We start from the raw sequence: 9,986 nt of genomic DNA on the forward strand, positions 1-9,986 counted from the left end.
ATGAGCTAAAACCTCTGAAGCTGTGAGCCAAAATAAACCCTTTCACTTATTAAATATGTTTACCTCTAGTATGTTGCTACAGTAATGGGAAGTTGACAAATATAGTCCACTTTGTTTTTCATTACTTGTTTCTCTATTACTTGACCAGTTGTAGAATTCCATTTTAATACATCTGTTGGCTTTTTAGCTATATCTCTTTGTGCTACTGTTATTAGTGGTTACTCTGAGATTATAACATGCGTTTTAACTTGTCCCTGCCCACTTCAGGCTAATGTCGCATTGCTCCATAGAACACGTAGAAAGTTTGCAATCATTCAGGTCTATTTATCTGCACTCTCGCCATCTTATATACTACAGTTACCATGGTTATGGATTCTGGGCGGGCACACCATTTCTCTAAAGCCTTTAAAAATGTAATTCTGCTCCACACTGGCCACTGGAGTTCCTGTGTTGCTGTGTATAATCCATCTATTCTATCTGCAAGCAGGATTTAGTTTTGACTCTGGTTTTCATCAGACTATGATGTACCTAAAGCATAATTTTCTTCATTATCTATACTATTTCAATTTTGCTGAGCTCCTCGAAAGTATAATTTATGTTTTCCTACAAATATTGGAAGCTTTGGTTCTCATTTCTTCTAGTGCTTTTCATGCCATTTCTCTCTTTCTGATATTTCAGATTTTTGCTTTTGTTTTGCCTGTGGCTCTGTTACTGTACAAGTAGTGGTTTGTAGTGTGTTCACAGAGCTGCACAACCATCCTCACTGTACCGGTCCAGAAATCTTCCATTACCTCCCAAAGAACCTCAGAGCCTGTAGCAATGACTCTGCAGTCCCTGGCAACCACTAATCTGCTTTATACCTCTAGATTTGCCAGTTCTAAACATTTCCGGTAAAAGGAACCGTGCAATCTTTTGTGTTAGTTTCTATTATTGAACACAATGCTTTCATCACTCACCCCTGCTGTAGCCCATTTCAGTGCTTCACTCTCCTAATGGCTGAGTAATTACTCCACTGTAGGGATGTACCACAGCCGCTTGTCAGGTGATAGGCATTTAGACTCTTTCTACTTTGGGGCCCTTATGAGAAATGCTGATAACCAGCTCATTTTTATGTTTTATATTCCCTGGCTGGATGTCTTATCTTTATCATATCAGGTTTCCTTCATCTTATCAGGTATTTTTATGCTATGATTCTATAATATTGTAATGGTTGCTTTAAAGTTCTGTGTAAGAATTCCAGTTTCTGGGTTATCTTAAGGTTGCTATACATTGATGGGGGGGATTTGGATTGCATCCTGGACACTGTGAATGCTCTGATGTGGACGTTCTGCGTTTTGTGTTATTGTTGTGAAGAGCCTTGATATTCATGTTTCCACTGGCATTTCACTTGCTTAGGCTCAAACTTCGCACTGACACGTAGGGTGGTGGAGGTCCAATCTTGGTTTGGGTTGCTTTTGGGGGTCAGCCAGAGAACTGGGATGAGTTTGCCCCCAGAATTTGGGGTTCCCCCTTCTCACCCCTCCCCAACACCTCTGCACCCCTGCTTGTTTTTTGGCTTCCTGTGCCTCCCCAGGGCAGAGTCACACAAATGAGAGGTGGGCTGATCCCCACTTCCTGCTATTTTTGTTACTTTGTGAATCAGCCCTCACCAGACTTCTCCCACCCTCTAGTAGACATCAGTATTCTCCGCGCCATTCCACGTTTCACTTTCTGATTCACTGTCTGTCCCGCTCACAGCCCACAGAGCGACTTGGTGCTCTGCCCCTGACAGACAAGGGCAGGTTCCTCGGTGGAAAGCTGGCTGAGTGGATACAACACCAGCAAGACACACTGGGCTTTGCGTTCTGAACAGACTGGGACAGAGTGGTCACAAGCCATCTCTACAGATGGGGCACAGCCATGTACCCACTCCTCTGGGGCCTGTGGGGACGAAAGCCCAAAGTCCTTCAGGGCTCAGCTAAACAATGATTCACAAACTTTCACATTTCCCTGACCCTCAGAGCTGCCACAAAGAGTTGCCAATTCTTATTTGGTTGTTTTTGGTCATTGAACCCCAGGCCTTCACACTGAGCTATGTCACCAGCTCTTTTTTATTTTTATTTTTGAGACAGGATCTTCCCAAGTCACTGAGCTGTCTAGGCTAGGCTAGAACTTGCAATCCTCCTGCCTCAGCCTCCCAGGATACTCCAATTTCAGGCCTGCACCACCACACCTGGCCCAATAAAGACATTAATGATGACATCACTTCATAAAGGAAGGCGATTTTTTATCCTCAGTCCCAGATGAACACTCTCGGAATAAGGCAAAGTCCTTTCATTAAAAACTGATACTTTCCAAACTAGCCCATGGACAAGCATTTAGGAGCCTACAAGCATACTAGGTGGCCCCAGCTGGAAAGACCTTGGAAGCCCCAGGGTGGGGCTGAGCTTTGCCCAGGACCGCGAAGCTGAGAGAAAAACATTTTCCAGTAATTCCCCAGGGAAATCCCACCTGACCACCCAGTCGCGGTCCCTGCTCCCAGAACCCTCTCTGCTCAGTAGCTCAGGTCGCTAATTGCAGCGTCCCCAGAGGTGCGCAGTGCCCTACTTGCCATCACCCACACCCATTGGATCCTGTGGCAGAGAGCGGAGAGCAGGAGAGGCATGGGAAGCGGAGGCTGGACAACCGAGGCAGGGGCATCCCCCTCTCGGACCCAGTCCTGCCCACCAGCTGCACCAAGGTTCCTGCCGCCCTTTAGAGCTAGCCTAATGGATGCATCCTTCTCACTTCTCGGAAACCTCCAGCCCATCTTGCTTAATGGGCAGGAGAAAAGTGGTGTGCCTGTCTGCTGGTCCTAAGGCTGCCTGTGCCTCGTCATCTCCCTCAGAAGAGGGGCAGCTGGACATTGGCTCGGGTGAAGGGACCTGGCTTGGCGTCTTTCTTCTGCCTCAGGAAAGCTGGGTGAGCCATTTCCCCCAGCCACTCCTCCTGCCTGGCCCCTGGGGGCTGAGGTACTGGGTCGTGGGGGGAGCCTCAGAGCCAGGCTTGGGGTGTTCATGAACAGGCTGGCTGGGGGAGTAGGGAAGGGAGGGTGAGAGTTCCCAGCCAAGCTCCGTGGTTCGGTCCTGGATGAGATGTGGGGTGCTGGCTGCAGGAAGGTGTGCTGCACATACTTCCACACTGTCCCCCCACTGCCCTCCCCAGTGCACCCCTCTGTCCCACACCCAGGCCCCTCTTCTGGGAGTCCTAACAGTGTGTGCCTGGCACCACACGGACCCCCGCTGCAGCCGCGGCCTGGCTCTTATTCCTCATACTTGTGCAGGGAAGGCTGCACGGCTGCAGGGTGGTTTGCAACCCTGCACCCCGGATGCTGGCGAGGGAACTGCGTGGGTGTTCCCGGCCCCGGCAGGAAGCGGCTGTCTCCCTGTGTCCACCTGAAAGCCCCAGCTAGGGCAGAGGCTGAGGGAGGAGGAGCAGCGGGAGTGGGGGCGGGGCTTGGCAGCATCCTCTGGAAGAAGAAATAAAGTTAAGATTTTAATTGCAAATCTTGCCCATCCCACTGACAGCTTGACTTTCAGGGAAAAGATGAGCTAAATTTAACCAAGCCAGTTAAAGAGCCAAAAATGCAGTTTACCAATTAGCTTAAAATGGAAACTAGTCCAGTGATAGAGAAGAGCTTTTCTGGTTTAAAAAAATACCAGAAAGGAAGAAAAGAAGTCCATTCCTCTTCGCCTTCTGCTGTGCCCTGGAGCACTGCTGTGTAGCTGGGACGAGGTGTGAGCGCAGAGGCAGAGGACATGGCCTTCATCACAGTGACAAGAGCCTGGCCAGGGTGCAGTGCTGGCCTCCTCGGCAGAGCACCCAGGAGGGTCCAGTCTCTGTTCTTTTTTATTTTTATTATAACATGTTTGTAGTACCTAGTGGTTACATTCCTCAAGAGAGTTGGCGCATACACAGAACGAATCTCAATCTTTTCTATCCCGTCCATTCCCCTACAAGTGACACAAGCGGTCCTTCGTTGTGGCAGAGTAGTACTCCGTGGTGTATAAGCAAGACGTTCTGTTCCTAGCGGTGCCGGGCCCAGCAGGGGACCCAGGCAAGGTCACGAGGACCTTCACACACCCAGCAGGTCCTAGGGGCCGAGGAGTTCAGAGGAGGCAGAGGGTAGAGGGGCTCCCGGGGCGGGTGATGTTGGCGTGATCCTTCAGACACCGTGACTGGGAGAGCAGGGAGCAGTGCAAGGCGGCAGCGCAAGTCCGGGTGCGAGGAGAAGAGTGGGGCGGATCAAGAGAACATCAAGTGGTCCGTTTCCCAGGCGGGCAGGCTGAGGCCCGGAGGACTGCCGTCCCGAGCCAGCCAGCGTGGCCTGGCTCCCACTTTACCCGGTAGCAGTGGGGAGCCGCCGAGGGTGCCAGCGGGCGAGCTTTCTTTACTGGGTGCTTTCCCTGACAGACGTGCGGCTGGGTGTGGGTGCATGTAGCTCCTTAACTCTCCCTTTCCTCCGCCAGGGCAGCAGGGACTTTGAATAAAACACTGGAGATCCATCCGGGGCCTTGTGAGAGGGCTCATAGTTATGGCTCAGAGCGTAACACTTCGGAGAGGGTTTCACAGTACATTTTCAAGATACAGTTGTTGTGCACAGTTTCCCTGCTGAAGCAGATGATTTTTCTAAACTATGGCTACTTTTGAGACTATTTTCCTGCTGCTCTAAAATGATGGAATAAAATGTCCCACAGGCAAACAATAATAATCTTAGCAGGTAACGCAACTATTTACGTGGCATTTATGTGACCATGGTGTCAGCGGGGGCTATTTCCATAGATGTAACCAAAAGTGGATTGAAAATGTTTGAAAAAAATTGTGTCTTGTACTGAACATGCACAGATCTTTTTCTTAGTTCCTGAAGTAATACACAGCCACAGCTATTTGTATGGTGTTTACATCATGTTTGTTATTATTTAAAGATATTATCTGAAGAAATGACGCAAAGGTTACTTAAAGTAGAGGGCTGGGGGCACGATGCACAGTTTCTCTTATATGAGAAATCCAAAGAATAAAGAAAGAGCGAAATAAAAGATAGACAGTGGGAAACAAGGAGATGGGTCTTTTGCAAATAGGAAGGGGCTCAATAGACGGAGGGAGAGGGATGGGGAGGTGAAAAAAGGAAAGTAACCAGAATGAAGATGTGTTCTGCGCACATACCAACTCCTCAGGTGAAGCAAGCACAAGGCGCTGCAAAGGGGGTCTAAGAAGAAGGGGGGTGGCCCTTGTCCTGTACGCACGAGGCCTTGGGATCTACCCTCAGCTCCCAGCCCCTCAAAAGCTATGCGTGAGGACGAGCACAGACTGTGTGTGGCTACTATGCCATTCTAGGCAGGTTCTGTTACTGTTAGGGGGTCCCGGGACCAACCCCTCCCAGGGCAACTGAGGGGCCGCGGCACACAGACCAGTGTCCTTCCTCACTCATTCTGTGCCTGTGCAGAGGAACCCATTCTCTTGTGGACCGAGGAAAAGTTAAAAGACAAAACCCTGTGAAATTAGTTAGCACAGAACCCCCATGATGCGTAGCTGAACATTTTGCTATTATGTTTGTGAGGCATAGTTTCTTTTTTATAATTTTTATTTTTTTAGTATATGTTTGTAAGTACATGATGATTACATTCAGTGTGGGGATATCACTTAGTAACATGCTCGGAAGTGGATTCCCTCTTCTCACCCGGTGATATGTTGCCTGTGAATTCGTTCTCAGGCTACCTTTCCCGTCCCACATCTACTTCTTGGCGGAGTAGAGAGTGGATGAAGGTAGGAGTTTACACATGGGATCATTGGGCAGGAATCTTTTTTTTTTCTCCTGGAAGACTAATCTCAGGAACACTTTAAATTGCGAGCTTTAGCCACATATGGCTTTGAGACTTCAAATGATTTACAAACACAATTTAGAGTTCTTTGGAAACCCAGCTCCTGAATAAAAAGACAGATAAATAATAATTATCAGTGATATATTAATATAATAATACCATATCATATCACAATAAATAATAATAATTATCATCCTCAAAGCGTTTCTTCTTCAGAACAGGAATGAAGGTTTCATCTTCACCTGGTGCAGCAGCTGACCTCAGAAGCAGCACCACAAATGTCTACTGGTTAAATGCATGAACGAACTGGCAAATTCTTTTTAAATGTGCAGGTGTGGCTAAGTGTGGTAGCGCAGGCCTACAATCCCAGCTACTCAAGAGGCTGAGGCAGGAGGATTGCAGGTTCAAGGGCAGATGGGGCAACTTAATAACACCCTGTTTCCAAATGAAATAAAAAATTAAAAAAAGGAGATGCAGCTCAGTGGTAGAGCACTTCCCTGGCATGTGTGAGGCCCTGGATTCAGTGTCTGGCCACACACACACACACACACACACACACACACACACATGTGCCTAAAATTTTTAAATTTAAATTGTGCCAAGTCACATACCGTGCTGATTTTTTTAATTTTTATTTTTGGTAGCGGGGACTAAACTCAGGACCTTGTGCTTGAGAGGCAGGCAGCAGCACCACTAAGCTCCCTGTGCTGATTTTAAAATCTCAAATGATTCTACAAAGCTTAAGACAAAAAACATGTCTGCTCCCTTACCTCAATGTCTGTGCTGGCTCTGTACTCCTACCTACTCAGGAAGCAACAGCCACTTCCCAGTGTGATGTCCTTCCCCGATGTGCATTTCCTTAACTTTTGGGGAATCACTGGCCTCTACCCCTGCTTTCTGATCTTCCTGCAGCCTTTTGCCTGCCTGCTACATCTTGCTACATTTCCCAGTGTTCTCGCCCAGCCCTGCGCTGGATTCCATGTTTCCTGAGCCCTGGGTGTCCCCTTCCTCCTCTGAGCCCCTTTTGGATGAATAAGCTGTGCTGGGTATGGTCAGAAGGCCCCAGGCAAACCTTAGATGTGGGCTTCTTTTTCTTTACTTTCCTGATATAAATCCAGATTTCTAGCAACTTTTTATTGTTTCTTAAAACTTTGATGCTGCAAGGCAGCTGACAGTGGCCTTTAAAACATGTGGTATGCACCCCAGTAAGTTATTCAGTGCACAGCACGGATGGACCCTAAGCCTTTCCATATTAGCTGGGTTGCTTATAGAATTTATCATCGTCACAGTCAAGGGGAGACAGTTAGCAGTCAGCACAGACGCAGTCAGGAGCCTGGCCGCCTCAGGCGCACAGCCTCAAGTTTCCCAAATGCAGACAGTTTTCAAAAGAGAAAACCAACTGAATACTGTTTTTAATTCCCTGCTTCCCTTCTGATACTCCAAGGCATCGGAATTATTTTGGTTGTTGCAAACCACGAAGAACACTTTTGAGTGAAAAGCTTAATAGGGAACAAAGTTGTGGGTTTCCTAGATAATAAACAGACATCGTGTCCGTTTAGACAATGAGTTCATGATTTTGCAGGGTTGGTGGTGAAGCCGGCACAGTCCTTAGCAAGGGTGTCTTGCCACACAGTGCTGCTTCCTGGACAACCAGGTGGCTAAGGAGCTGGGTGCTTGAAGTAAAGAATCCCCTACCTCTATAAGATGAGCGGGAGCGAGCAGAAAGACATTTCCAATGAGATGCAGAGTGGAGTGAGGAAAGCTCACCAGAGCTGGAGGGGCTTTGGATGGGAGCAGGAAGGACGCTCTGTGTATTCAGGACATGGCTTGCTGGATTTCTTTTCCTCCGATGAGGACAATGCTCTCACAAGTGGAGGGGACAGAGGAGACAGCCCTTGGGAGGAACTGTCAGGAGTCCAAGAAAGGCAAGAGATGGCAAGAGATGATTCAGTTACTGTGAAGACCTCAATAAACGATCTTTAATTTTGCCAGATGGAGGTCTTAGAAAACTGGAAAGGGAGAAAAGGTCATCATTTCCCAAATAGCAGAAAAAGCTGGATTGTGGCAGATACAGATACTGGTTCTGAGTAAACATTGTAACAGATCTTTGAAGAGCTGGGGTGTAAACACTTGGTTACTAAAAGCCAAGCCAACCTGGCTGCTTCTTTTTGCCTGTGTGTCCAGATTGGATTTATGAAGCAGCCTGAAGATGTTCTCAAAGTCCTGCGGATGTTACAGAGGGAAATAGGCTGGAGGAATTGCATTTTCAGTCTGACAAATATATCCAGAGGATTGATGAACAGGTCAACTGAGGTGCAGCTGGGGAGGCCCTCCCTAGGCTGTCTCCTGGACTCTGCCCCCCTGGACTGCTGAAGTGTTTGTCAACTAGGAGGACGAGCACACAGGGAAGGCTTCTCTACGGCAGCCACTGTTCTCGAAAAGCTCATGTATTAGATGCCAGATTGATGAATTTAAGAGATTTTGGTTGGCTAATATGGTGGATGGAAACCAACAAAATGACACTTTATAAGGATAAAGGCAAATCCTGTCTTTAGATGAAATCAATCAGCTCTAGTATAGGATGGAGAAGAACCAACAGCAGCTCAAGAAAAATAGATAGGTTCATAGCTGACTAGACGTTCACTACCAGCCAGCAGTCCATGTCCTGGATGCTCAAAAAAAAAAAAAGAAAAAAAATTAGAGCAAACTTCATTTGCACCCACAGAATCATAACATCCAGAGCACAGGGAGGTTGTCATGTGCAGATCCACCCACCATGTTTCAAGAGAAAAGACCTAGTGGGGTGGAGACAGGTGTGCACACAGGTGAGGGTCCAGAAACCCTCATGTGATAGTGCGGGACGGGGACCGTTACCGTGAGTGAGTGGGAAAAACTCTTTCATGTGTTACGGGCAACAGATTCAGCTCAAGTGTCCATTCATTCGTCAGCAGCAGCTCCTCACTGCATTCACGCCGCATCCTGGCTGTGAGGGGCACCGGAGGCATGCGCTCTCCCAGGCGAGATGGACATGGTTTGTCCACGGCAAGCCAATGAACGCCAGGGATGTGGAAGGAAGAATGGGGCACCCAGGCCTTGCAGACAGGGCAGCCTCAGTGCGGGGGGACAGGCAGAGCGTGGCACTCAGGACAGGGAAACCGCTGCCCGAAGTCCCAAGATCAAGGGTGTGGCACGTCTGAAAATGTAGGAGGGTTTTTAAAGCTCTGCGCTAATGCTACGAATCTGCAATGACCTCTCATTTTATAGATAGAATGGTGATTTTATCCAGGGCAGCCCAGTGGAACCTATTGTTGCCTTGGAGATTCGAGACTGACCTATTCCTTAGCCAGGATCCCCGCAACAGAATTCCACACACCAGTGGCTTCCGTGGACAGTTACTGTCTCCGGTTCCGGAGGCTGGAAGTCTGAGATCAGGTTGACTGCAGGGCTGGTTCCTCTGTCCTTGGCCGGAGGTGCTGCCTTCTCCCTGGATCTCCTTCGTCTTCCCTCTGTGAACTGTGTCCAAATTCTCCCTTGCTGCAAGGACGGCAGCCACACTGAGCTCCTCTGCTCACCACTGCTCACTGCCCTGGAGGCCCCACCTCCCCATATGGCCACCTGCTGAGGTCCCAGGCTTAGGACTTCAGCATAGGAAATTGGGTGGGTGCAGTGCAGCCCAAGAACACTCACTGAAGGTCAAGGTCTCTGTGCTTCCAGAATAAAATTAGACCCCACAGGATCTCCAAGGTCCCTGGTGAAGAGTCCAAAGAAAGGACTTCTGCTCCTCAGATGAGACGTATGTCCCCAAAGTGGCCTCCTACTCTAGGCTGCCTTGTGTCGCTGGGTCTCTTTGTCCCCTCCTTCCCTCCCTCCCTTCCTTCCTCAGTCCAATTCAAATCCTCCAGGATAATCTGAAGTCCTTTCTATTTTGTTTCATAGCACTTCTAATTTGTAATTGTGTATCCACTGGGATAATTATCCTGTCTGAATGTGCTTTATTTTGCAACTCAGCACATATAGGTACATTACAAGGAAAGACCAATGCTCCAAGTGAAGATATTTGCTCTTGCTATGTTCATTCCATTTTTTAATAGGGTAAATACATAATTTACCATTTTACCTATTCTTTTTTTTTTTTTTTTTTTTTTTTTT

At 48.0% G+C, this 9,986-nt stretch overlaps 1 protein-coding gene across 5 annotated transcripts in view; it reads left to right on the top strand.

Annotated features, from left to right (window-relative positions):
• The window catches only part of Eml1 (EMAP like 1), a 137,978-nt gene that overhangs the window by 20,708 nt on the left and 107,284 nt on the right, over window positions 1–9,986 (top strand). The window contains exon 1 of one of the 5 annotated variants that reach the window (XM_033766792.1): window positions 2,622–2,940. The exons of the other annotated variants lie outside the window; for them this stretch is intronic. The gene's annotated coding sequence lies outside the window, so the exon portion shown is untranslated. Of the gene's footprint in view, window positions 1–2,621; window positions 2,941–9,986 lie in introns of those variants that run through there. 5 annotated transcript variants of the gene reach the window in all.

Source organism: Fukomys damarensis, unplaced genomic scaffold (assembly GCF_012274545.1).
Source record: "Fukomys damarensis isolate Sample0158 unplaced genomic scaffold, DMR_v1.0_HiC HiC_scaffold_21, whole genome shotgun sequence".
Taxonomy (NCBI): Eukaryota; Metazoa; Chordata; class Mammalia; order Rodentia; family Bathyergidae; genus Fukomys; species Fukomys damarensis.